Source organism: Ambystoma mexicanum, chromosome 3p, assembly GCF_040938575.1.
Source record: "Ambystoma mexicanum isolate Mex_15411 chromosome 3p, UKY_AmexF1_1, whole genome shotgun sequence".
Taxonomy (NCBI): Eukaryota; Metazoa; Chordata; class Amphibia; order Caudata; family Ambystomatidae; genus Ambystoma; species Ambystoma mexicanum.
This window is the reverse complement of record NC_090925.1, coordinates 887,403,030-887,429,993: the sequence shown is the minus strand read 5'-3', so window position 1 is coordinate 887,429,993 and position 26,964 is coordinate 887,403,030. Positions and strand designations below refer to the sequence as shown.

The 26,964-nt window shown below is 48.0% G+C and overlaps 1 protein-coding gene across 3 annotated transcripts in view; it reads right to left on the bottom strand.

Annotated features, from left to right (window-relative positions):
• The window catches only part of TLDC2 (TBC/LysM-associated domain containing 2), a 514,922-nt gene that overhangs the window by 324,420 nt on the left and 163,538 nt on the right, over nt 1–26,964 (bottom strand). The window lies entirely within an intron of this gene.

The window sequence follows — 26,964 nt, the reverse complement described above, 5'->3', positions numbered from 1 at the left end:
AGTCAGCCTTCCATGCATTTAGAGGCTCAGGCCTCAGTGTTTGAAGGAACTGTGGTCCCAGTATTCTTTCACAACTTTTGATTACGTGGCACGATAATTATGCCAAAGTGCTTTCCCCCCCCCCTCATTCTCCTTCCCTCCACCCTTGCAAGTGGGATTGCATTATAATGTTCCACCTCTTGGAGTATCACCGGATGGTTTCAGTTTTTCCTTTAACAGGAGTTCTGGCTCGTGACCAGTGCAAGCTCGCTCTGGGCAGTTCTCTCCCGTCAGTTTACTTCCCTTTGCACCAATTTCCTGGTATTTCTCTAAGTTAAAGCGGAGCCCCCTTCCACGGTCATGGGAGTTGGTTAGAAGTGCAAGAGTGTATTTATTAAGGGGGTAAAGCGGGGCTTTAGTGTGGTTCCCAGGGTAGCCTTCTTCTGGGTTGCAAGGTTCTCCTTAGATAAGTGGAGGAGGTGGTATCTCCTCCTTTGAGAAGGCACAATATCCCTTGGTAGGATAGAGAGGTCTGGGAGTGATATTCATCCTCCTTCCATGTTATTACGGCCCTCTATATCAGGGCGGTCTAACGTCTCTACGTTAACCATCTCAGAAGGTGTCTGTCAGTGCGATTGCCAGAGGGCTGGGATGTACATATATATTTAGTTAATTACTTGATCCTCCTAGTTACCTGCATGGCAGGTAGACCTTTTGGGTTTTCATGGGAGATTGTTCTGCAATAAGGTGCCAGCACAGGGTGCTGGGGGTTTCAAGATTCTTCAGATTGGCTAAGATAGAGGTTAGTCCTCTTCTGGTGAGCAACTTCATTTTAACTTTAGTGATCAGTTTCTTTGCAGTTTAGAGTCTTTACTAAGACTATGGAATTTAGTGGGTCCTCCTTCGATTAGTTTATGATCCTCTAGGGGATTTATCAACCATGGGGGAGGGGATAATGTTCAAGCACCGGGCTCATCTATAAAGGGGTTCAGGTATCACTATAATGGTATGCAATGGGATTTAAGATATGTTTTGTCTCCTTGCCAAGTTTGGTATCATAAGGGTCAGGTTTTTGTAAATATCTTCCTTTTGTTATGGTAGCAGAGTCCTTCTTCAAGAGCTCAGGAGGTCTGAGGGTCTCCGTCTGGGCAGTGTGGCAGGTTTAACCTTCCAGGTGGGGCTCTCTCTTCCATTCTGCTTCTTCCTCCAGAAGACATACCTTTCTTAGTATACACATATGTCCGGGGGACAATTGTGTGTTAAGTCTATTGCTTTTCAGCTACGCTCAGGATAGGTCGTCCTATTACAGATTAATAAAATGACCTTTTACTCCCATTTTACCTTTTATGAACTTTCCCACTTGGTTCACCAGTGTAGTTATGTGACATGTCCTGTTTCTAATATATCATCTTCCTTTAACGCATGGGATGAAACCTACAAAGCTTTCACCCCCTAAGGGGTATTTTTCTTTATCTCCAGGAGCGCTAAGTGTTTATCTTCTTTGTTTGCTATCTAGGTTCCCAAAGATGGTATGAATTTAAGTGTTTTAAATGTTTGATTGGACAACAGAGGAGTTTATTACTCCGGTGGGTTTTTCCTAACCTGTTAGTATAGGAAAACTTGGTTCAGTGTTTCCCCCCTCTTTTTAACCAGTTGGTTTTGGGTGCCTGTAAGGAACGCTGGAATTGGCACATCTTCCAGTTTTCTGGCAGCGGATTTGGCTATGCATTATAAGACAGTTATTCGGGCAGCCTAGCCTTGGGCAATACTCTTGCGGTCAGCTGATTGATCAAATGAAAACGTTTTAAAACATTTTCTTCTGTTATTTTTATTATATTGTCACTATTGTATTGATCATGTTGTACTAATGGGATGCAAGGGATTCAAACTTGCATAATATGAGCCTCCTGTCTTGTTATAGAATGGCTAATCCCCCACACTAACGTGAGAAGGGGGTTTAGATTCTATTAAAGACAAGGAGGCAAGTATTATCCCACCCACCCACCCTTGATATGATATGGCAGTTATGACACACATATACACAGGTGTTTCAAAAGAGAGCATTCTTTGGTTTGTTGTTCTTCCCGTCCACCCACCCTTCCTGCTTGTTGTTCTTACAGCTACGAGTTGAGGTTCTGATCAGGAGTGTGGCTCACAGTTACAAGATGTGGAGTGCGTGATACGAGAGCTTCGCTGGATTTGTCTTCATCGTTTATCACCTGATCTGTGCAGTGGACATCTGGTTCAAGACAGCTACAGAAAGAGGAGTTGGGTTTAGAGTAATGGACTTATATAAGGAAGGATCCCTGATCATTGGTCTCCTGCAGGGCATGACCTGTCCTCCATGATGGATTGGGGAGCTCCCTTACATTGACATTGAACTCTATTTAGTTCTGTTCTTTACAACTTTTTTTGTTTAAAAAATGTTGTTCTTTGCTGCTGTGGTTTCAGAGTAAAGATTGTAATGCATAATACTCGCCTCCTTGTCTTTTAATAGAATCTAAACCCCCTTCTCACGTTAGTGTGGGGGATTAGCCATTATCAATCTGAAACATTTTTTAATTTTTTATAAGCATTATTGAATGTTTGGTCACATGACAACTCAGGGTAAAACAGCGGATGCAGTAGTAAACAGTCCAGTGACAATTTATTTGCCCCTTCTCCTCCCCCTAATCTTCACCCCTGTCCCCCTTGGAGAAAGGAAAAGAGAAAGAAAAAAAATTAAAAAAGCCCATTTGGAAGTTGCAGAGAGACGACTGTGAGCTACGGCCTTTGAGTTCCATTCATTAGCCCATGGTAACACATCAATAAGTCCCATTCCTCATAGCACTCAAAGTCCAAGGTGTCCGGTGTTGAGCTCTCAACCCTTACAGTCCTTCCATGCTCCCTTCAGCCCTGGGCCCCAAGTTCCCGCCCCGCCCATCTGAGCATCTCACAATCAACAGTTCACAGAAGGCACAGGTTTCCCATGAGACTGGGCCGACATAAGTGGGCTTCTCTATCTCGGACATGGTCAAGGAATGGCAACCAGGTCCGCGTTTGCTTGGGGATAGAGTTTGTCAAGAGCACCGTAATCCTCTCCATGGCCAACGTCTCCCAAACCTTGGTCCTAGTGTAAACCGGGGGGGTGGGAGAACCGGGTTTTCCAGAAGCAGGCTCTAGTGATCTTCGCTGCTAGGAGTAGCTGGGTTGTCAATGAGGCTCAGGGTCCCGTGAGCAGATAGGAACCTTCCGCTGGTGCGTCTTTGAGTAAGACCACCAGTGGGTCGAAGTGGAGCTGGGCCCGGTTATATCTTTAATTTGCGCTAAGACCTCCTTCCAGTATACAGCTATGACAGGGCAGGACCAACAAATGTGCAGCATACTACCCACCTCCTCGCACCCATTCCAACACCGGTCTGATGGCTCCGGGGATGTGTGATGGAGCAGAGTTTTATTGCCCCTTCCTCTGTCTGCATGGACCTCGAACTAGCATGTCTTCGCCGCCAGATCGTAGTCCATGAATAATCTGGGATTTCCCACCCTAGGTCTTGTTCCCACTTGATCCTATAAGGGTGCATACTCCCACCCCACTGGGTTCCCCAGCAGCCTATATTAATGTGAGACCTTCCCAGAACCCCTTCCTTATAAGGCCGTGAGTTCAATCTCCTTGGGGGCGTGAGCAGCCACCTCTTGGTTGTCGAGTTGGAGATCCTGTGCCTAAGCTGGATATGACAGAACCGTTCGGTTTCACGCATGTTTGCGAAAACCGAAACCCAAATTTGGCCTTACTATCAGCAAAAGTCAGAGGTTTCCCCTCGTGGAAAAGATCCTGTAGTTTCAATGGTGCGTCCCTCTCCCAGTCTATGAACCCCCCCCTGCCGACCCCTAGAGAGAAGTCTAGGTAACATGTAATAGATGTGATAGGGCTCAGTCCCCTCGGGATCCCCAGGAGCCGACAGGCCCTATCCCAGTTTGCTAGGGGTACAACAGTTGTGGGCAATATCCCCCCTGCCCTCTGGCCATCATCGATAATAATGGGAACTCATGCAATGGGGTTGACAAGCCTGCTGACTCAATATCCTTCCAGGTGGCCAGTCCAGCCCTGGGGCTACTTCAGCCGCCAGAAAGTAATTTCTCACAGACGGGACACCATGCCCCCCTGTGACCAGGGCTTTGAATTGTACCTTCTATGGGATATTCGGACGCCCCCCCCAGATAAATTCAATGATGTGCCCCTGGAGCCCCTCGAGATCCTTCCCCCACACCGTCAGAGCGAGCCCCTGAAACACATATAAGAGTTTTGGGCGCAATGTCATCTTTACGGCCAGTATCCGGCCCAGCCACGAGATTTCTTGTTGGCCCCATCTCGCCGGTTGGTCCCGGGCATCCTTTATCAGGCCTGGGAGATTAGCTCCCACCAGCGAGTCGAAGTCAGCGGTGACTGAGACTCCCAGGTACAGCAGCCTATCCAACGCCCAGCAATAGCCAGAGCTTCTTTTGAGCTTGTGCAGGGTTTCACAGGTTTCTGGGATATTCAGGCCCAGGGATTCCTCTTTGTTAACCCTAAAGCCAAACACTTCACCAAATTCATCCAGGGCCTTTTTTAGTTTGGGTAGGGATCTAAGGGGGACAGAGAGGAAGAACAGCACATCATTGGCATAAAGCACCAGTTTGTGCGTTTCCCCTTGCAGAGTCACCCCAGGGATCAATAGGTTGCTCTGGACGTGTTGGGCCAATGGCTCCATCACCAAGGCGAAGATGAAGGGTCATAGTGGGCACCCCTGCCTCCTATCTCTTCCTGCTTGGAGGAATTTGGAAAGCTGACTGTTGATGTTTACTCTCGTCGTAGGGGCCTCATAGTTGGCCATCACATAGCGAAAGAAGTTTGGGCCGAAGTTGCAGTGACATAGGACCCCTTCGATATATGCCCAGTCCAAGCTATCAAACTCTTTGCGGGCATCCAGGGGCAACAAGACAAACTACTCCAGTATTTCACATGGGCTGGGATTACATCCACTACTCCACGGATATTATCATGTGTGCCGTGCCCCACTATGAAGCCTGTTTGATCCCGGTTGATCAGTTTGGGGTGTACCTCGGTCAGCCTACAGGCCAGGACTTTGCCATATATTTTTGCATCAACATTCATAAGGGCAATTGGCCTGTATGCCGAGCGATCCACCCGTCCTTCCCTGGCTTTAGGATGAGTGTGGTGGTAGATTCTGCCATAGTGTCCAAGACTGCCCCTGATCTTAGAAAGGTATTGAACAGTTTAGTCGAATAGGGCACTGCCACAAGTGAAAATGATTTGTAGAATTGGATTGAGAAGCCATCAGGACCGGGTGCTTTCCCAGCAGGGAGACTCTGTATGGCTCCCAGGACCTCCTGCTCAGTTATGTCGGTTTTGAGTATCTCTGTCTTCTGTTGAAAGCTGCAGAAGCCCTGCTCGCGCTGTATAGTGTCCCTTCTAGGCCTGCTCGCTGGGAATTCTCACCCCCAACTCTCCTAAGGAAGTTTCCATGAGCGCCACTTTGGCCACCTCCTGGGTGACCCGCCTGCCATCAAGCAGGGCCAGGATACAGTTACGCTGCACTCGCTGACAAAAGTCTGTTCGCTTTGTTGCCCTGTACACAGTATTACTGACAGGCAGAGAGCAATGCCTGTGCTGCCTTATCCATGAGGTGGACTTCGAGCAATTTCTGCACGGCCCGAAGCTACTTAAGGGGCTTGCGCTAGTTAAGTCGCTTGTGGTGGGCCTCCGGCTGGCGAACCTCACTCTCTAACTTTTCTTAGCTTTCCAGGCTTTAGCGTATGCCATCAAGGGGCTAATGATAGTGCCTTGAAGGACCGCTTTGGCTGAGCCCCAGACTACACATGGGTCCAGGGCCCCCGTATCGTTATCCGTGAAGTAGTTTGCAAATGCTTCAAAGATGTGTGCTCTCATCGCGACATCCTTTAAAAGGAAATTGTTAAACCGCCACAACTTATGTTGCTGGCTCACCTGAACCACTAGATCCAGGAAGATGCAGACCGGGGCATGGTCGGAGATGACTCTTGCAAGGATCTCACACTCAGTGACCATCAGGACAAGAAGCCTGGAGATCAGTACCATGTCCAGTCTAGAGTGCCCATGATGCACCAAGGAATAAAAGTTATAATCTCATTCTTCTGGATTGAAGAACCTCCAGGCCTCTATTACCGAAAGGTCCCTCAGCACCTTTGTCAAGACCAAAAAGTTGTGCTTATCTGCACTGGTCAGGGTTAGGGTTTTATCCTTAGTGGGATCTATGACAGAGTTGAAGTCCCCAGCTCTCCCTCTGAGAAGCCCAGTATTGTTTTGGTGAGTGCAACAAAGAAGGCCTCCTGGCCAGTGTTCGGGGCATATAGTGAACCCATGGACACACCCTGAGCCCCCATTTTGATGTTTAGAACCAGGTACCTCCCTCCCGGGTCTTGCAGCACTTCCAGTATCTTGAGTGGAAGCCCCCTCTTGACTAGGATGGCTACTCTTTTAGTCTTGGTGCCACTTGTAGCAAAGAATGTCCTAGAGTAGAGGTTATGGACCAAGCGCAGTTCGTCCTCCCGAAGCAAGTGTGTTTCCTGATGTCGGGAGCCTGCTTCACTAGTTTCTGGAGGACATCTTGTGCTTGATTGGGGAGTTTAGACCTTCCAGGTGAGGCAAGTGAAATCGGGGATGTCTCCAGATGTAACTTTATCCTGCATATATGGAACGGGTTGATGATGTGGGGCGCAGGACTCAAGAATTCCCTTCATTTTGGACCCCCAGGTGGAAGGACCTCTGTTGCCGCTGAACTATGCAGCCCTGGGAAGTTTCGGCTTGTCTTCGCGCTGAGCCCACTGAGTAACAATGCCGTACCCCTTAACAAACAGAATCCCCCTTTCCCAAAAACCTGATTAAACAATAAAAGAAAAGAGAAAAAAATGAGAAAAAGCAGATCCCTCAGATATCTGTGTTCCACCGGGTAGTATACCGGGATTTTCAGGACCTTTCCACCTTAACAAACCGCCCAAAACCAAGTGTCAGGTCAACGTGCAACTTCACAATTCAACCAGAAACCATAACTTAACAAGGACTACATGCCCTATCGGGCACAACCCTCCCTTCCGGTGACCCCAGCTCGACTATTCATCAGCAACTGCAAAGTAAAAGAGTCTGGTCAGTGCATCAGGCCCAGGCACCAAGAGTCAACAATTTCCCAGCTGCTGAAGGGCTCTCTTCTTCGAGGATCCCCTTGGGCCCTCGGGACTCTTTGCAGGTCTTTCGGGTGGGGGCAATCATCCCCATCTGGCTCCTCTTGGGAGGGGTCAGGCTCATCAGTCCCAGAGCTCTGCCCCCATCCTCTGACAGCTTAAGGAATTCTTCTGTTTCCTGCTCCGATCCGACCACGAGTCTCCGGCCCTGGTGTTGAAAGAACAGCATGCATGGGAACCTCTATTTGTTATTGATCCCTCGCTCTCGAAGCCAGGCTGTGTGTTAGATAAAGATTTGGGGTAGCACCCTTAGGGTGCACTATAACAACTTTAGCCTCCTGGCAATAGGGACCCAACCTTTGGTATAAATCTGAACTACACAGGTTGGTAGTGTAGCTGAGCAGCCAGGCTCATCTCAAGAGGGGTCAATGTGAGCAGTAATGTAGTTACAGGGATATTCACAGTGACACGTATTCAAATAAACACTGATACTCAAGGTCATGGGGACAAGAGGGAGGACTTCTGGGGACTCCTGCACCACAACGGGACGGTCACCGACCGCAACTGGCAAACTTTCAAATCAGTGGCGCTTCAGTGTTTCAGCTTCTCGCAGCTACCGCATATAGCAACACCGCGGTTCGTGGCTGTCTAGGTGGACTCTCCTTGCTTCTGGGGTCCCGCACTCTGTTGAGAGGGCTTAGGCCTGGTCAGTCCTGCTTCCTGGGAGTCTGTAGGATCTTCCTGGAGCTCTTGGCCAACTTAAAAGCAACGCACACAAACTGGTGTTCCTCTCCCAGGCTATACGGTTTCCAGCAGCACTCTGTGGACATTTCAACCAGCTCAGAGATGGATGTCGAGGTGGCTTACTTTGGAGTTGATTGGTCCCAGCAACTCAAGGGGAGAAGTCGTCTTTGCAGAGCTTCTCTGTCGAGGCGAACATGGAGATTCAGCACTGCAGCAGGGCTTCACCGGGCAAACCAACGGTCCAGGAGTTGCAGCAGGCATCTTCTTCCTGTTCTTCTTCGGATTCCTTCGTCCAGTGGCCGACTCTGCATTTCAGCCAAAAAGCATCACCTTTTATACAGGTTTCTCCCATTCATTCCAGCCTAGCTGTTAATCACCCAGCAGGGTGGCTCTCCTTGCCGGACAGCCAGCCTGCCAATCACCACAGAGTGCATTCCGGTCTCCTAGGAGACTAAGCACAGGGAGTTTCAGGCACCTCCCTCACTTCCTGCCCCTACCAGACACTCTGGAGTCAGAGGCGCGTTTCACTCGTGAAACCCGCCAAAGACAAAATGAACAAAGGGACCAAACCCGGTTTGGTGTGCAGAGTAAATCTCAAGAAGGACCAAAACAACAGGAAATGGCGAAAAAAGAAGACCAGGGCCATTTGGACAAAAATGGCACCATCAGTGCTTTACCGTAGCTGCAAATGCAGCCCGCGGTAAAGACACCACACTGTAGTAAAAAGTAACCACTGCCACCAGCCATTAATTGTGTAAAGGGTAACATAAAAAGTGTTACATGAGAAGCTAGACAAAGGGCTACTAAGTAACCTCTCGAGCACCCTATTGTAAGACAGTGTGTGCTAGGTCTAGAAAGTCACAATGTACAGTAAAGTCAATTTCACTTTACTGCCCTTGGAAACCATAGTTAATCCAAGAGAAAGGTATTTAAACCTTGAGAAATCTAAAAGACTTCCCTGTGTCACTGCACTAAAGGTGCTGTGTGACACAATGCAAAAAGATGCCTATGGAGTTTGTCAGACTCCAGAAACCAAAAGAACACAGAAAACAAACAGAATGAAAAAAGTTCTTCATTATTCTCCAGGTCTAGCAGGTAACAGAAGAGCTCACGCGCGTATTACTATAGCTCTTGATCTTTCACTCGGAGGGGGATCCCTCGAATGTGGATGTTATTGCGTCGGGAGTGATTTTTCATATCTTCCTGGGGGGCCATATTTCTTCCACTTGGACCTCTACAGTTAGGAGTCTGGAATTCTATCTGCCCCTGTTTGTGCTCCCAGTGCGCTGTCTCCAGGTCATCTAGCCTTTTCTCTGCCGAGCGCACCTGATCCTCCAGCTCTGCTTTGTATTTCCGGTTTGAGCGCTGCTAAAATAAGCATCAAGTCGGATTTGGTAGCCAGACCGTCCTCATGATCCCCTGCTGTATCCTGCGCAATGGACCTGCGCAGTTGCAGATAGAACGTGTTTATCCTTAGGATCCTGTGAGGTCAGCATGGCCTTAATGTCTCCTTGCTTTGGTTTGCCCAGGGCCTTAGCCATCCCTGTGCCGGGTAGGGAGGGTTCACCTGCTCACCTCGTCTCCCAGGAGGCAGGCTTAATGTTATGTTATGTTACTTTGCATTTATATAGCGCCTTATATATCATTGGTATGGTCTGAAGGCGCTGGTAGGTTGAACGCCCTTGGGAACCGAAGTTCAAGTCAGTAGAGCGAGTAGAGAGAGTCAAAGGTGCGTGTGAGCACCAGATGTGTGTGCAGCTGGTGTGCCATTCGTCTAATAGCTGCTTCTTAGCGGTAGGTGTGGTGGTTGAGAGATAAGGATATGTGCTTGTTCTGGCAGGATGTATCCAGACCGATTGTGGCTGCGTTAAGCCTGAGGAGAGGGCCTGGCTGGGGGGTGTGTAACCAGCAGTGTTTAGTTAGAGTGATGGGGAGTATGAGGCAGATGTTGGTATGAGAACAGCTATACCGAATGGTGTAATAGTATCTCTGTGTTCTAGTTGAATGGTGGTGTAAAGAAGAGCGTAAGCGTGGTGATGTGATATGATGGGTTACATGCTCTTTCAAACGTTCCATGCACTCCAAACCATTCCATGTAAGTTGCGCAACTCTATGCGTTCCAGCCCGCTCCACACTCCATGGATTGCGGGCTGGTGCGCCTTGAGCAAGTTAAGCTCCCTCTGGGCCAGGACACAAGCAAACCTCGAAGTGCTGAATCTCCAGATGATGGTGAGGCTCCTCTCCCGATAACTAGTGCAAGTGCCCCAGTGGCAGGATCATAAGTGCAAGGATTCCCTAATGAGGGTGATGCTCCGGGGCCAATTTCAGGGAGCTGAGTGTGTGTTATGTTTTTTGCTGGGCCCCTCCTATGACTCTGATTGGGGGAACCGGGGCTAATAACCCTGTTCTTGGCTCCTCCATGGAAGCCTCTGGGCACACTTGTTTTGGGGGATCCGGCTGTATTGGGTCATCTGCTCTGCTTGTCCGGCCACTGTGAGGTTGATGCTTGCATACTCCGCAGGCTGCCTCATGAACTGCTACTGTCAGCCAGTCTCTCACTCCACACAGCCGGAGGCCCGGGGGCTTCAGGGCTCTCCTGGGCTGCCCCACACAGGCCGGAGAGGACTGCAGGTCTGATGGGACTTCCTGCGCAGTTCAGCTATGGCACCCGCATCTCTTGCTGATCAGGGTCACCATCGATAATCTGCTATGGTATGGGGCAGCTTCACTCACCCCCTGCAAAGTTAGATCGCAGCTGTAGTACTTTGTTGCATCCTTCCTCCTGCAGCAGCCGGGCACCGGGCTTACAATAGTCCCTGGGTCGTTCCTTCAGATGGATTTGCACTGGAGTGCTGCTGGACAATCAGGCCTCTCTGTGGGGCACCTCAACAGCACCTCTGCCCCACGTCTGCAGTTTTGTCGTTGCTCAGCACGGTTAGGCCGCTGACTTCGCAAGCGTTGATGTGAAGAGGGGCTTGTGCGCAACACTCTTGCAGAACCCCTGGCACCTTCTCTATGTCAGGCTGCCACCTCGGAGTTGATTCTTCAGAGCGGCACTCTTTCCTGAGGTCCCATGGCCGACCTGGGCGAAGCGCTCCGGAACCCTGACAAAGGTAAAGTCGGGCCATGGCAGTCCGCTCTGATAGGGAGCCCCACGCTGTGGCCCCCCAATCCGGCTGCCACTGGCTTGCTTGCGCACCGTAGATGTCCCTGTAGGTTGGTGACTGCTCCACGCCTGCCGTGCGGCCCCACCAGGCCTCTCCCAACCCCCAGGCCACCAACAGTCTCTGGAGCGGCCTCCTCATGACCCGCTAGCAGCTGCCATTTTCATCAGTGGGAAAAGCCGACTGAATACCTGCAGCTGATAACGTCAGAACAGCCGATGTAAACAGTGGAAAGGAATCCCAACAGGCAGCAGGAGATGGTATAGTCACAGAGGCCGGAAAATGTGAGCGACCAGACTTTACATCAAGAGGATCATGATGCAACGTGATGTGCTCACGAATATTCTCAATCTTATGCACAAAGAACTTGGCCAAGGAGTCACAGTGCTCTTTGGAAGAAGGCATGGAGTTGTCAGTAGTGTCTCTAGCTGAGAGGGAGCAGACTACCCGAAAAAGATCCTTAGGCTGAGAGATGGAGTTTTCAATTTTAGCAGTGTAGTAGTTTTGCTTATCAAGCTTAATGGCTGCATGGTATAGAGAAGTAACAGCACAGAACGAGGTCCGGTCCTCCACCCTATAAGAAGAAGGCCATTTGCGTTCTTTTTGCCTACGGTTAAGGCAGAGGGACTTCAGATCCTCATTGAACCAAGGCTCAGACGGCCGCCTACGGACCAAAATCTCAGCCAATGGTGCAACCAAATCAGCAGTAATGGAAAACATTTCTGATAAAGTACCAAAGTCAACAGAAATAGCTGTACTACAGCCCGCAAAAATGTGCAAAGCGAACATTGAGGTGTCGACCACCCGCCAGTTCCGCCTCTTAATCCTTTGGTTAACAGGGGCTAGAAGGTGGTCCGAACAGTCAACTACAAATGGTTTAACAACGTGGTCAGACCACGTAACCTGAAAAGGGGAAGATGCTATTAGAAAATCGTGCTTTGCAAATACCAGGTCCAACTGATTACCCAATTTATGGGTGGGTTCAGTGACAAACTGACGCAGAAGGAGATCATCTATAGACTCAATCAATTTAGCAGCAATTGTATCTGAGGAATCATTACAGTTATAATTAAAATCGCCAACAAGAAGGTTAGAATACTGTAATTGTAGCAATGCCAAAAAATCAATGAAAAGATCAACAAACATGGATTAGTAGTCTAATAGTACGATAGCCTTTGCTGGACTGCCCTCTCCTTAGTTCAGACTCACTCACTGATAAACACATCACATTCTAGTGTATGATAGCCTTTGCTGGACTGCCCTCTCCTTAGTTCAGACTCACTCACTGATAAACACATCACATTCTAGTGTATGATAAAACCATTGAAAATGTGACCTGCCTGCAGACTATTAACTTTCTCAGTTTTTCTTAAAATATGCAATCCCTCCAATGGCGGAAATAAACCTCAGCCATTTCTGAATATTTGATATATTGTTTCAACCTTAAGCTAGTTTGAAAATATAAAATACCTGTATGCATTGTTTGCCTAATTAATATTTTCCTCTTCTGTGATTCAGTTTGTTATACAAACCTTTAGGCGACAACGAGTTTCATTGTCTCCAGCCAGTCAATTTAAAACCCTCCTTTGTTCCCAGAGTTGTAAATAGGGACTGTAATATCCACAAGGTTGTGTTTCATGATTATTCCGCTTGTCTGAGCACGTGCGTCCACCTTTCAGAACCACCCAGTGGGCCTCATATCTATAACTACTGCACGCCCCATGCGCTGCATTTGCGTATGACTGCGGTGGCAGATATGGAGCCCACACAATCAAATTTAGAAGAGTAGCAAGGAACAGAACCAGGTGTTTACATTACCATGCAGAGCAGAAACTGACGTTATGTCCCCTCCTAAACTGTACTCCGAAATGTTTCCTCTGTCCACAAATCATAGGATCCTTTGAGCTGATATACTTACCTCTTGCCCAGGGCGGTGTTAGATTCATAAACGGGGCAGAGAGAAGCCGGCTCTTTAATAGAACACACGGAGCCCAGCTGCGGTTCAACTGCTCTTTATTAAACATATACGGCAACTGCCGGAAACCCGTGCCCGCACCTCCCTAACCCCAACGTCATGTCCAGGTGCCTTCGCGCTATCCTGTGGCCTCAACTAAGCCATTCCCACATAACAGTGTGGACGCGCGGACATCTCCCCCCTTTTTAGCATCAGCGTCCTTACCCCATTTCTTCTATGAGCCGGATTGGCTTCATGCGACTTCTCTGTGGGCGTCTTGAGCTTCTGGGGGTGGCCCACTCCCTTGCGGGGAGCTCAGTGTTTCGCTCTCCTTCGGAATCTTCTCCATCTCCTTGGTATGGCTCCTCCCGCATTCTTTCTTCCTCACTTTCGCTGTTCATTTTTACTGTCCCCCTATGATTGGAGGCCACACGTTTAAAATATGATACGTTTCAGGTTATTGACGAACAGTCATTTCCTTGTGCAGTAATCATTGTGCCTTTCTTGTGGGTCACTACGAGTGGGGTGGGTGCAAACGTGGCATCTTCTTTCCTCATCTTCGGTTGCTGAAGCCACACTTCATCTCCCACCTGTACAGGTGCTTCTCTTGCACATCTCTTGTGGTCTGCTGCTTTTTTCATCTTTGCCTTGGCTATTTCATCGTTGTCTTTGGCTTTGTGTTCCAGCCTGGTCATTTCGGGTGTCCTGGGATCTTCCGGTAGTCTCGTCTTAACCGGTCTTTGGAACATTAGATCCGCCGGGCATATCCCTGTTGTGCTGTGGGGTGTGTGCCGGTATTCTCTCAGCAATTGGTTGATGGTCTGCTCAAATGATTTGTTCTGGATGTTTGCTATCTGGAGTGTTCTTTTAATGCTGGCCATGAACCGTTCGACCATGCCATTTGCCTGCGGCCATCGTGGGGTGATCTTGCCGTGTTGAAAACCCATGTATTTGGCAAAGTTGTGAAATTCGTGACTTGCAAATGTCGGGCCATTGTCCGACTTTATGACCTTTGGTATTCCATATGCTGATAGCATTCGGTCTAGGGCCAGGATGACGCTGGCAGTCGCGCTGCTCTCTACAATCTGCGCATCCGGGAAACGTGAGTGCTCATCCATGAGAACTACCACATGGGTGCCATCCCTGAGAGGCCCGAAAAGGTCCACTGCTAGTTCCTCCCAGACTTGTTTAGGCAGTGGTGACATTTGTAGTGGGTTAGGGTGTGGAGGCGGTGCTACTTGCGCACAGATGTGGCATCCCCCCACTATGTTGTCCGCCGGCTTGTCGAGTTGCGGAAACCACACTTTTTTGGCGGAGGAGGCACTTGGTGGCTACCACTCCTCTATGACTCTCGTGCACCAAGTGCACTATCCGTTCACGGAGTTCCTTTGGGATCACCACTTTGCAACCTTTGAGCACTATGTGGTCTTCTACCACTGTCAGTTCCTCTCGCACCTGGTCGAGCCATTTGACATCTTCACGCACTGTTTCAGCTTTCGACCTGGCTTGTTGCCTCATGAGAGCTTTCCTGTTTGAAAGTAGGCAGTGACGCACGATCCGGAGTGCTGGGTCTTGCTCCGAGTATTTGTTCAGTTCCAGCCATCCTACCGGTAGGGGCTGCAGGTGATGAATTATGTAATTTATGTACGCATCCGCTATGGATGGCTGTGATTCTGCTGGCCCCGTGGGGTGTCGGGATAGGTAATCCGCCTGGTTTTCGGCTTTTCCTGGGCGGTGCACCACCTTGAATTTATAATCTTGTAGGCGCAGGCCCCATCTTGCTATCCTCGGGGCATTCATGCTCTTGGGTCACCGTAGATGGTCAATAGCGCCTGGTGATCTGTCACTATCCTGAATTCTTTTCTGAAGAGGAACAGGTGGAAGTACTCACATGCCCATACGACTGCCAAGCTTTCCTTTTCCGCTTGGCAGTACGCCTGTTCTGTGGCGGTGAGACTCCTGCTGGCATAGGCCACGATGTAAATGTTGGGCGGGTCCATGTGATCTTTCTGGGTCAGTATGGCGCCGAGTCCTACTGGGCTGGCGTCTACGATGATTTCGGTGTCTCTCTGGGCGTCGAAGTATGCCATGTCTTCCGCATGCGAGATGGCTTTTCTGATGTTTTCGAAAGCCTGCTGACACTCTATGGACCATGTGAATGGAGCATCTTTGGGGGTGAGTAGCCGTAGCGGGTTGCTAATGGTGGCGTAGTCCTTCAGGTACCTGGAGCAATAGCTAGGTAGGCCCAGAAACGAGCGTAGATCCGACGTGGTTTTGGGTGGCGCATCCCTTTTTCCGAGAAGATGTGCCCAAAGAATCTCAGCGCTCCTTTGGAGAATTCACACTTTGCCTTGTTCAGTGTGAGTCCCGCTTCTTCCAGGGCCTGACACACCCTATGCAGTGCTCTGTCATGTTCTTCTTGTGTTTTTCCGTATACGAGTACGTCATCAGAATAATTCAGGCAGTTGGGGACGTGTCTGATCACTCTGTGTATTTCCTCCTGGAATATCTCGGCTGCCGACGAGATGCCGAAACTTAGTCGTCTATACTGAAATAGGCCAAGGTGTGTCACGAATGTGGTGATGTACCTAGATTCTGGGGCAATTTCAATCTGGTGGTATCCTTTAGTTAAATTCAGATTGGAGAAAACTTTTGCCCCGTGTAACAGGTGGATCATGTCCGTTATTCTGGGCAACTAGTGTCTTTCTCTCTCAATGGCTACGTTTGCTCTGCGCATGTCGACACACAGGCATATGGACCCATCGGAGGATTTCTCTGGTACAGGAACAATGGGTGATACCCAGCGTGTGGGGCCCGAGACAGGCTCGATGACATTCATTTTGATGAGCTTGTTCAGTTCCTCCTCAACCTGACGCTGAATGTTAATCGGTATGCCGTGGTAGTGCTGCGCCACTGGTTCAATATTGGGGTTGATATGCAGATGTACCTTTCTGTTTTTCAGTTTTCCGAGCCCGCTAAATAGTTTGGGGAACATTTGCTCAATGGCTTCCATCTTGGCAAAGTACTTGTGAGCCATTAGTTGATATAATATGTGTACTAGCCCCATCTCTACTGCTGTGCGGAAACTCAGGATGCACCCACTGTTGGCTTCCATTTTCAGGATGTGCAAGGGAATTTTGGCTGCGTGTTCCTTGTGGGTGCACCAGGCCGTGATCACGCCCGTGCATGGTAATGGCGTTGTCACTCCATATGGGTAAATGTCAACAGTGGTCGGCTTGATTTTTGGTAGTGGAGTGAGCGACTCGTAAGCTTGCTTACTAATAATGTTGACAGTTGCACCCGTGTCAATCAGGAAGTTTAGTGGGGTGTTGTTAACGTGCAACGTGAGGATTGGGCTGTGCTGGGTGGCCGTGGTGTTGTTGAGTGCCCATACATACCCTTTCTTCCTCTGGTCCTCTTCTGATGATGGGGTGTCGCTGCTGGAGGGAAAGCGCATCTCGATAAAACGGACGAAGCGTCTCCTTTGAGAGCGTCTGGATCCTTCATGTGACCGCCTGTCCTCGTGGGGAGGTGGACCAGCTCGATCTCTATCCTCCCTTCTGGGTGCAGCTTGTTCATCCTCCCTTGTGATCGGCGGGCTGCGTCGTGTGAATCTTCGTCTGTCCTGGGTACGTTGTTTGTTCATGGCGGGGCCTGGTGCGTTTTTGCACATTGCTCTGTAATGGTCCATACCCCCACACGAGGCGCACTGTTGACCCATGGCGGGGCACTCACCCATGTGCAGGTATTCGTAGCCACATCTGTAGCAGGTGGCGTCCGGGTGCTTGCCTCCAGGGCTGGGGGCTGCGTACAGTTTGTTAATGGTATCGAGGTTGCTTGCTGATTGTTGAATGGTGACTTTGGCCAGGGTATCCAGTTGAGACTCTACCGCCGCTTCCATGCGAGCGAGCGCCAGGATCTCGTCCAGGGATCTTTGTTTTTGCAGGAGTTGTTTGCGGAACGGTTGCGACAGGCATCCTGCAATGACCTGTGATCTCAGTGCTTCGTCATTCGAATACCTGTGAAATTCGCAGTGCTTCAATTTAATGCAGAGTCGCATGACAAAATTGTCCATGGAGTCGCCTTTTTCTTGCCGAGTGGTATGGAATATTGCATTCATAGTCAATGTTGGTATATGGGGCAAAGTATTGGGAGAGTTTGTCATGGAGTTCTCCATATGTTACTGTTTCAACGTTCATTAATTCGCCTGCAATGTCTCTTACTGCTGGACCCACTGCCATAAACAATGTGTTTTTGAGTCTCTCCTCATCTTTCAGCCCTATGGCCCCAGCGTAGAACTTGAAGTCTCACAGCCACGTGGTCCAGCGGGGTCCCAGTTTTGAAGTATCTCTTATTTCAAATGGGCCTGGCATGTGCATGACTTGCGCGGTGCCACTTGCATCCTGTGTCGGTTGGTTGTCTCCTTGCGTGTTGTCTGCGCTTCCTGATGAGGATGCGGTGGCTTGTGCTGTGTCAGACATATCTGATTCTGTTATGCGATGTCTGCTGTATCTGGTGATCTTCTGTGACTTTCAAGGTGCTTGTATGCTCTGTGTTCTATCCTTCAAGCGTTTTCCTTAGGGCAATTACCCTTCATTCATCCATCATTTCACTTGCCTCCTTTAGATTGCTGCCATAAACTCTACTTTCCTCGCGGGCCTCAGTCAACTGGGAGCGTGCGCGTGACACGTTCTCCCTTCTGCGGCTGTAATGCAGGCCTGTTTCGCCCGTTCCGGCTCTTCCGCTTCAGAGGTAATGAAGCGTAGGGGCGTGGGCGCCTTGCCAGCTGCTTTCGCTGGAGTTGTGTCGGGGCGGCCGCGAGTCTTCAGTGCGGCATCCGCCTCGCCTGACATACGCGTGGTACGCGTATCTGCGCAGCGGGGCCCGGTTTGTGCCGGCACCGTGCTCGGGAGGTGCGCCGACGCACTGAACTGCCCAACGGCAGGCCTCGCTCCTAGGCACAAGTGGGTCTTGCACCCCTCGTTGCCATTGTTAGATTCATAAACGGGGCAGAGAAAAGCTGACTCTTTAATAGAACACATGGAGCCCAGCTGCGATTCAACTGCTTTTTATTAAACATATACGGCAACGGCCGGAAACCCGTGCCCGCCCCTCCCATACCTCAACGTCATGTCCTGGTGCCTTTGTGCTCTCCTGTGGCCTCAACTAAGCCACGCCCACATAACAGAGTGGACTCGTGGACAGGCGGTAGCTCAGGGGCAAAGCACGCGCCTTAGAAGCAAGACGATGCGGAGCAACACAGGTTCGATTCCTGGGTCCGCGCTTAGAAACCTCCGGGTATTAAGCGCATTATAAATAACCAATTATAATTGTCAGTATGGACTCATTTGTCTTTGCAGGGGCTGTTAGTTGTGGGAAGACGCAGTCTCCTGCCTCAGAAAGCGAGCTCTGTTTAGTGCAACAGCTGTTTTCAGTCAAGTGACCAAACCTTCTAGAAATGTCCAGATTCCGCCAAGACTTGGAGGGTTTCCTGTCGCAATTTCCCCATATTTGGCATCTTGTACTTTTCCGTCGGTTTACTGTTTCATCAGTAACGACACAACCTACTGATCGTCATTGCATGCACAGCCTCTGAGAACTGGGCTTTTAAGCATCAGCAGCCCCAACAGCTAAGGCCTCATAATTTTATCCGTTAGCGTTTCAGCTGTTTTTAAATTGATTGCCCCTGCCTAATAGGGAAGAAGAAATATGAACAAATTAAATGTATTTTCTCAGACCAATAACACCTACCCTTTCCCACATTATGTGCAAACACCTTTATGCATCGCATGCCGTTTCAAAGGATTTCTTCTGAAAGTGATTAATGGTTTTATGACGTGTGTGTTTACCTATATCAGAGAACTACTTGACTTGCACCATAATGTCGAGTGGATTCAGAAAAGGGTGTGCCAAGAGTTGACCAAGTCAAAGGGATTTCCTAGCCAAGGGTCAAGGGAATGTCTCAAAATCCGTTTGTTTACAATACAGTACAGACGTAGAAGAAAAGGTGCTTTGTTTACAGTACATCTGGGCAAATAAGGAAAAGTCTGGTGCATACCAACCCTTGCTGATGGAGACGGTTCCCCCCGCCCCTCTCTTTTTCTACATGGATGAGTACATGTAGGTCAACTTTACTTTTGGTGCCACTAGGTAACCATGTTCAGCAGGCCAAAGGTTATCAGAGTATAGGCGACATTCAACCTCACACCAATAGAGCTCTTCTCCAATTCATCCTGCATAATAGCTCAAATTTGCTGTGCGCAAAATGGTGGGTTTGTGCTTCACTTGTTAATCTTAATACAAATTAAATCCTGAGAGTGAGGAACAGGGTCCATTAGCTTTATTGTCTGAAAGGGGGTTTCCTTTGGATCATTTGTGATAAGGGGTTTGGGGGCTTTACTATGGCAAGCTGCGTTGTCATCCTGATGGCACTAATAGGGCGAGCCTGAGAATGTAGGGGAGCTTCTCTGCTTCCATGACTGGCCAACATTGTGCGCGACACCAAAAGCATACCCTGAACATCGATGGGAACACTTTTTTGGTGGCGAGGATTCACTGCATTCTCGGGTCAATGCTACTCATTTGGTAACATGGGCGGAGAATACACTTGGTAGTTGGGCCTGTTGTATCCGTCTGGGGAGAACAGACCACATCTGCTGTAATCAAATTCAAAGTTGGGGTTAGTTCTGCGCAATCTTTGCGCTAACTTTTAGAAATCTTACACCAGTGGACTTTCGCTGTCTCTCGGTACTGTAAGGTATACCCAAGCCTTAATCCAAGGTAATGATTGTAATTGAGTACCCGAGTGTTGTGCTAGTCCCTCCAAGAAGTAGTTGAGCTAGTTAGCAATACTGAAGGGCAGTTAATACAATAAAGGCAATTATGTACACTTATCCTTGATATATTACTTGCTAACTATCCTGGGACGCCATTTAGGGGTCTCCAGAGGTCGCAACTGCGACCTCTAAAAAAAACCGTTTTGAACGTTTTTTTTCTTTTAATGCAAGCCCCTGGGCTGTGGCCAGCACCATGTGGCTCTTTACTTCTGGAGTGGCTGGCTTTCTTGTTCAGACCCCTTAAAAAAAATAAGAAGAATACGACCAGGAGTGCCACAAGTGTAACACTTTCAGCACTGACCCTAAATAAAAAAGATTAGGAATACCAAATAATGTGTCTTTCTGGAATTCTATTCAATAATTGCTAGACTCATTTTAAGGTTTATTTCAGACACACTTCAGGGGGTGAGTCACTGATTTAGTCTGTTCTTAAACACCTCAACTCAGCCTTTCATCCTTCTGAGATCGATAAATGAGTACCAACACAGGTTGGGTGATATTTGGTGTATATTTTTTCTATATAAAGCGCTTAAGCGTAAGTGCTGTATAATAAAACATCATTATCATGTGGTTATGGTTGTCTGCTTGCATTCACAGTAATTTGGTAATATGGGCCTATACACACTGATCTTAACTATACATATGGCGATCCCTTCTTGTATGAAATGTGCATCACATAATAGTAATATCGTAACCATATTTTTCGTAGTGTACAATGCTATGTGATGACACTTCCTGTTTTGTCAACGGGTGAAAGGTCGTGTTCCATTGCTTCCCGCGATATCATTTTGGGGTGGGGTCAAATGACATCACTTCCTGTGATGTCATCAGGGGGGGGTCAAGGGTCGTGTGATGTCACTTCCGCTACCCCTGGCATTTTATTACTTCTTGGAGGGACTAGCGCCACACTTGGGTACTCAATTAGAATCATTATCCTGTAATCAATTTACCTTTGTCCCCAGGTAAATGCAAACCATTAAGAAAATAAATAAAATCAGGCTTGTGCAAAGGGCCCATCAAGGAAGTCTTTTCTCGTTTATGCCAGCTCATCAGTAATGATCATGCAGCCGTGTGGCTCACCGTTTCTTGGATTAGGGAACAGAGATGCGGGATTTAAAACGGGCCAGTTTGTCTGCTTAATACCATGTGAGTTCAGTTCCATTTTGTTAAGCGAGAAAGTGAAATGTGGTCTGTTTTCGTTTTCAACAGTAGCAAGTAATAGCATGCAGTGTCTCAACTCCAAGTAGGACAACCAGAACAAAACATTTACATTGTTGTACCGCAAGTGCGACTGCAGTGACAGGCCTAAAAAAAGGGGAGTAACATTGCAGTCACTGGCTCAAGTGCTGTGATATAGTATGCAAATGAGCTGTGTTTATAAGTATATTTTGGGTAAGAAATGCTAGAGAAAATCCATTCCTTTCATGAAAATACAAAATTAACTTTTATTTCCAATCTGGTAACCCTAGAGCAGACTTGTTAGCAAGTGCGCGTTTCAATGCAGCAAAAGTGTACTCCGCTTCTGTAGAACAAGGTAACCCTTCTGGTGTGTTCAGTTTCGGTAATGCTTGGAATGGTTTGCCAGTGCTACTTCAATTAGTGTTTCTTGGCCGAAATAAGCGGTCATGCTTAGAAAAGTGCTCTGTTTTTTTAATCTAATGTCACAGATTGCCTACACAACACATCAACTCCAAAAGACAGTTGAAGGGTTTTTTTTTATCAAGCTTTATTCAGTTTCTTGAAAGGGGCTCTGAGGGGTGCCACACTCTTACTTGGGGAAAGCAAGACCCTCCCTAACCCAGGTGCTCCTAATCCCCATGTTGTATCTACTGATTGTTCACCCCTACTCTCTAGCTTCTACCTTGGATATTCGCGGAGCCTAAAGGCAACCGCCTTGTTTATCTAACCTCCTTTTGAGACTTCCTAGGTGTGACCTATTCTGTCTTCCGGTTAGATCTAAGGGGTTGTGCCTTCCAGACACTCAATCCCCACTCTATCTTCTTTCTTTAACACCCTGATGTTCCTTTCCTTGTGTCTCTCTAATACTCTACAATCCTCTCTCCAACTCCACCCACCTCTCCTCTCTCTTGCTGCACCTTCCTTGTCTGTCACCCAATGTCTCTGTTCCTCTACAATCTACACCCACTCCGATGCTACTCCTTTCTATTATTTCCCCTGCTAGTCTCCTCTCTCCACACCACTGCTGCTCTCTCCAGTCCCTCCTACTCATTGAATCACTGTTCCAGGCCATCGGTCACCTTCCACTCACTCCATACTCTCCACTTCTACTCTCACTCATAAAACAGAACCACTTTTTCTCAACAACTAACACCTCACCTTCTCTGAAAATCAATAGCCCTGTCCACCATCATCCGGTGATAGGCGGTGATAGGCAGATATAGGAGGGGTGTACTTGATCGCCTGAATGACTTGTTGCACAGTTGTTCCCCAACTGTTTATTTACTGGGCCTGATCCCCGGGAAATAAAATCCCACCTGACACACCGCAAGAGGGCCCGTTTACTCTTGGTCTTGTATAAACGCAGACTAGCAATGCCATGGAAGGCTGCTCAGGGACCAACAATCAAGCAATGGCTCCAGGATGTGCAAAGATGAGGAATGGCAGAGGCTGATTGACTGAGAAGGCAGCGCCAGCCCGACGAAGAGGAAGGGGCACACATGGATTGGGGGCAATTATTGAATGAGCCAGCATCCTCCCCGGACCTGAAGCCCCGTGAGGCGCTTGCTGGGGTATGTGGCACTGGCATAAACAAAGGGACAATGGGGGTATGTGTTGCAGCCGCGGTTGGGGCCACTATCATCAGGCACTGGGTGTGTTGGGCAAGTGAGAAGAAACGGTGTCAGAGTGGATCAGGGGATGTGCAAAAGGGAATGCCCCTTGTGGTGGTACTGCAGCGGAGAAGTAGACCTCAACTGGAGTGATTGTTTCGGTTAGTGTTTATGGATATGGAATGCTCGGTTTTCTTCTTTGCATAAAACTGAATAAAGAGAACTTTAAAAAATAAAAAAGAGGTTGGAGGAAGCTGATCTTATGCTAACACTTGAGAAATGGAAGTTCCGTATGTCAGAGATAGATTACCTTGGTTATACGTTGTTTGTTGGCGTCAAACCAAAGAGTAGTGCAGTCAAAGCTACTGTTCCTAAGACCAAAATGGAAGTCTCATGATTTCTTGGGGCTCATCGAGTATTATGCCAAGTTTATTAAGGGCCTGTCAAACAAAACGTGCTGCATGAGGAGACTCGCCAAGAAAGGTGAGACGTTTCTGTGGACGAGAGTGTGACAGTGAGTTTCAGAGAGTGAAGAAGGATATTGTAAGGTCTCCTATATTGGCAGGTTTTACAGAAGATCTCAGAACATTAGTTTCCACTGATGCGGGTGAATTGGGTTTTAGAGTGGTTTTGATGCAGATGGATGCTGGTAGTGAGAACCTGGATGCTTAAAGATGTGGTAAAACGCTATTCCGTGATTGAGCAGGAGGCTCAAGCTGTAGTGTGAGCCATCGTGACGTTCAAGGTATATCTCTATGGGACAGCATTTATAGTAAGAACTGATCACAAGCCACTTGTTGCAATTTTCAATAAGAGAGGATTGGACAGTATGTTCCGGAGAATTGTCAAATGGGTGACAAGATTACAGGGCTTGGAATTTACTGTTGAGCATGTGCCAGAGAAGAAGAATGCTGTTGTACGAGTTTTAAGGAAGATAACAAGGATATTTTTATCTGTCCAGTGCTGTTTCGAAGAGGAAGACTGGAACAAGGTGTGTGATCAGGATGCCTGTACCAAGAGGTCAAGAAACAAGTTCTGACCAAATGGTGTGACAAAGGCGATGGAGAGTATTCTATGACTCAAGAGTTCAAGAAATGTATAAAGGTCAAAGACGAGTTGAGTGTACAAGGTGAATATGTGTGTAGGGGTGAGCGACTGTTAGTACCTGAAGGAATGAAGGTGTGATGCTGGGACATGAGGGCCATATTGGTCTTTCTAGAACCAAATCAATATTTATAACAGATTTTTGATTGCCAGAAATTGATTTTTGCATTGAGCAACTGGTGATGTATTGTGTAACCTGTCAAGCTAGTGCCAAAGTATTGAAGACTAGGGTACCTCCCATGGAGAAACACCACACCGCCCTCTGATTGGTCCAGATGTGTCTGTGGACACTGAACCAGGAAATGAGTCCACAGACTGATGCAGATATCACACATTTATTTTACCAACTTTTTGGCAATATTAGAAAAAAACGAATGGACAGATTTACACCAAATTTGCAAAAGCACACTTTAGGGACCAAGACGCTGCTCCTCGCGCAAGTTTGGTGCAAACCCGTCTTGCGGTTTGGGCTATAGGGGTGAGCAAAAGGTTTATCCTACTATGTCTACGACATTTCAAAAGTTTTGGGACCCCCCTATAACTTTGCACCCCCTGGACAAAACCGCCCCAAACTTTGAAATATAATTCCGAGATTGCAACGTTTGGTGATGCTTCATCGAACGTAAAGTTATAAGCCGCTCAAAAACTGCTCTTCCTATGAGTTGAGCAACTTAACCATAACTGCATGGCTGCTACCGCATAGGCTGATACCTACAATTTTTAAAACATTGTTTAAGAGACATTATGATTAAGTCGCACTAGCAAAAACCTATCAAATTCAATGGAAAAACGCTGTTACAGGGACGTTATTGTTGTAGGTAAAACCGAAACCCCCCCGGGATTCGACAGTTATGGTAAGCTAAGCAACCATAACTCGTGCCACCAGTGTGCACTGCAAGGACTAACACCCATGACATCAAAGATGCCATCACAAATCTCATCAGCTTTGTCATGCAGCCCTACGGATTCATGCAGTAGGCTATCGCATTAGTACTGCTGCCGACTTCGTGGGTGGCTCTGCAAACCTACCAATGTGTGGCTAAAGTACTCCTAACTGTATAACGGCCACTGGTAAACAAGGAACAGCAACCTGCAATGTCACTTGGGGGTGTTAAATGTCACATTAATTTCATTTATCTGCTGCTTGCCTTTCCATGACCCATGAAACAGATACATTGGGCCTCATTACACGGATGGCGGTAAGGATTTACCGATACCGGTAAAATACCGGTACCAGTAAATCCTTACCGCCTTACTACGAGGTCCCTTTGCGGGTTGGGAGATTTAACGCCTGCTTTTTGCAGGCGTTAAAAACCAACCCGCAAAGGGACCCAGGGAGCTAATTACGGTACCGCAATTTGCGGTACCGTAATTAGCGCCTTCCCCATTCCCATTATGCCCTATGGGGCAAAAATGGGAATGGGGAAGGGAAATGGTGGAAGGGGGAATTACCGCCCCGCCAACCTTGGAATGGGGCGGTAATTCCCCTTTCCGCCAAGGCGGTGCCGGTATTTTACCGGCATGAACCATGGCGCTAATAGCGCCATGGTTCTCCGCCATCCGTGTAATGAGGCCCATTGTGTCTGCTCTCAGCAGTGTGACGGAAAGTATCAAGAGGCCCCCTGCCGGTCACACAGTTGAAGAAAACATTTAACTGCAGGTGGGACAGTTTGTACTAAGTCTGCAAAATGACAACGCTGATGCACCTTCCTCACGCACATACCAGTGCATGTAAAGGCAAGTAAGGAAACAGCAGAATATGCAAGATCGCAAACAACCTTAGTGGTGGTTAAAAAAGCACTGTAGCTGCATGGGTCGCACAGAATAAATGGTTTCCTGCTGCACGTAATGAAGCTGTGTTGCACGTTGTTGTAAACATTCTTGAATTCCACAATGTATGTATATCCGTGAATGCTACCCCTAACACTAATGGCATAGCATAAAGTGTTTGTACTGCATGTGACGACAACTGAAATGAAAGCAAAGGGGACCAGTGGGCAGGCTACCGCCCTTTCGACAATTATGTAGGGTACTTTCATGTACAGCATTTCCCACATCATCTGCGGACAACAAGAGGGGCACCCCTGTAGGACAGCAGAGCTGTAAAACAACCTTTGTAGACCATATGCCATGCTACAAACCCTTACCCGGCAAAGGGCATGTACTGCAATGTGCTTCTGTACAGTGGGAAGGTACTTGGAAGTGCGTAGGAATGGTCTTTATGGGAGCATTACAATGACTGGCGCTGTGGTAGATGAGGGCCACCCAATAATTTCGTCTCCTGGCACATCCCCTATAGTATCCAGGCAGGTACTGCCCCTTCTGTACCGGACCTTTCCTGCCGTTCCTTCTGTGGCATGTGTGAGTACACCATAATAAATGAAAATGAACTGGGAAAAGCAAAAAGGTTAATAAAGAAAGCACCTTTCACAGATCAACAACGGAATTGCCAATGCACGCATGCAGGGCGGTAGGCGTTGCAGTGTGGTAAACACGTAGTTCAATCGGTTAGAAAGCAGGTCGCTGTACAAAGAGGGTTTTTTACGTGTTGCTGAGCGTTTTCAAGAGAGTCACTGCGCAACACTAACTACAAAAAAATCACTACTTTGAAGAAGGCCACCAAACCAATTTAGATGGGGTGTGAAAAAATCGGCATGGCTGGCATTGTAAGATGAACGTTATAGCTGGGGAAAGGTATTCGTGCTGTGAAACGTCATATTCCCATGGGCGAAATATGCCATTGGCATATGTCAAACAAAGGCAGAAATACACTTCTTTGCAATGTACAGCGCTGTCTGCATTCACGGACCAAATAGAAAATGACGCTGCCACATCAGTGGCTGCATAATGCGATAGAAACTTATGCAACAGATCAGAAACAAACGCATGAACTGGGCAAGTGCCTCCTCCATCCCAAACGTCACTGAAACTCGTGTAACATGCTGTGCAATTTTCCCTGCACAATGAACAACAATAATATCGGCATGATTGCATGTCACCAAAGTGTCACACAGAGAAACCAAAATCAGGCACTTCGTTATAGCTACTCCATAGCACTACACAAGCACATGCTACATTGCAAAATGAGTAGCCACTGCAGTGTTTTTCATTCACTTTCAGTCAATGTATGTCGGAATCCCCTAAAACCTGCATGCTGTGCAGCCATAACCGCACCCTCTGCATTTCTGTCGACAAATACA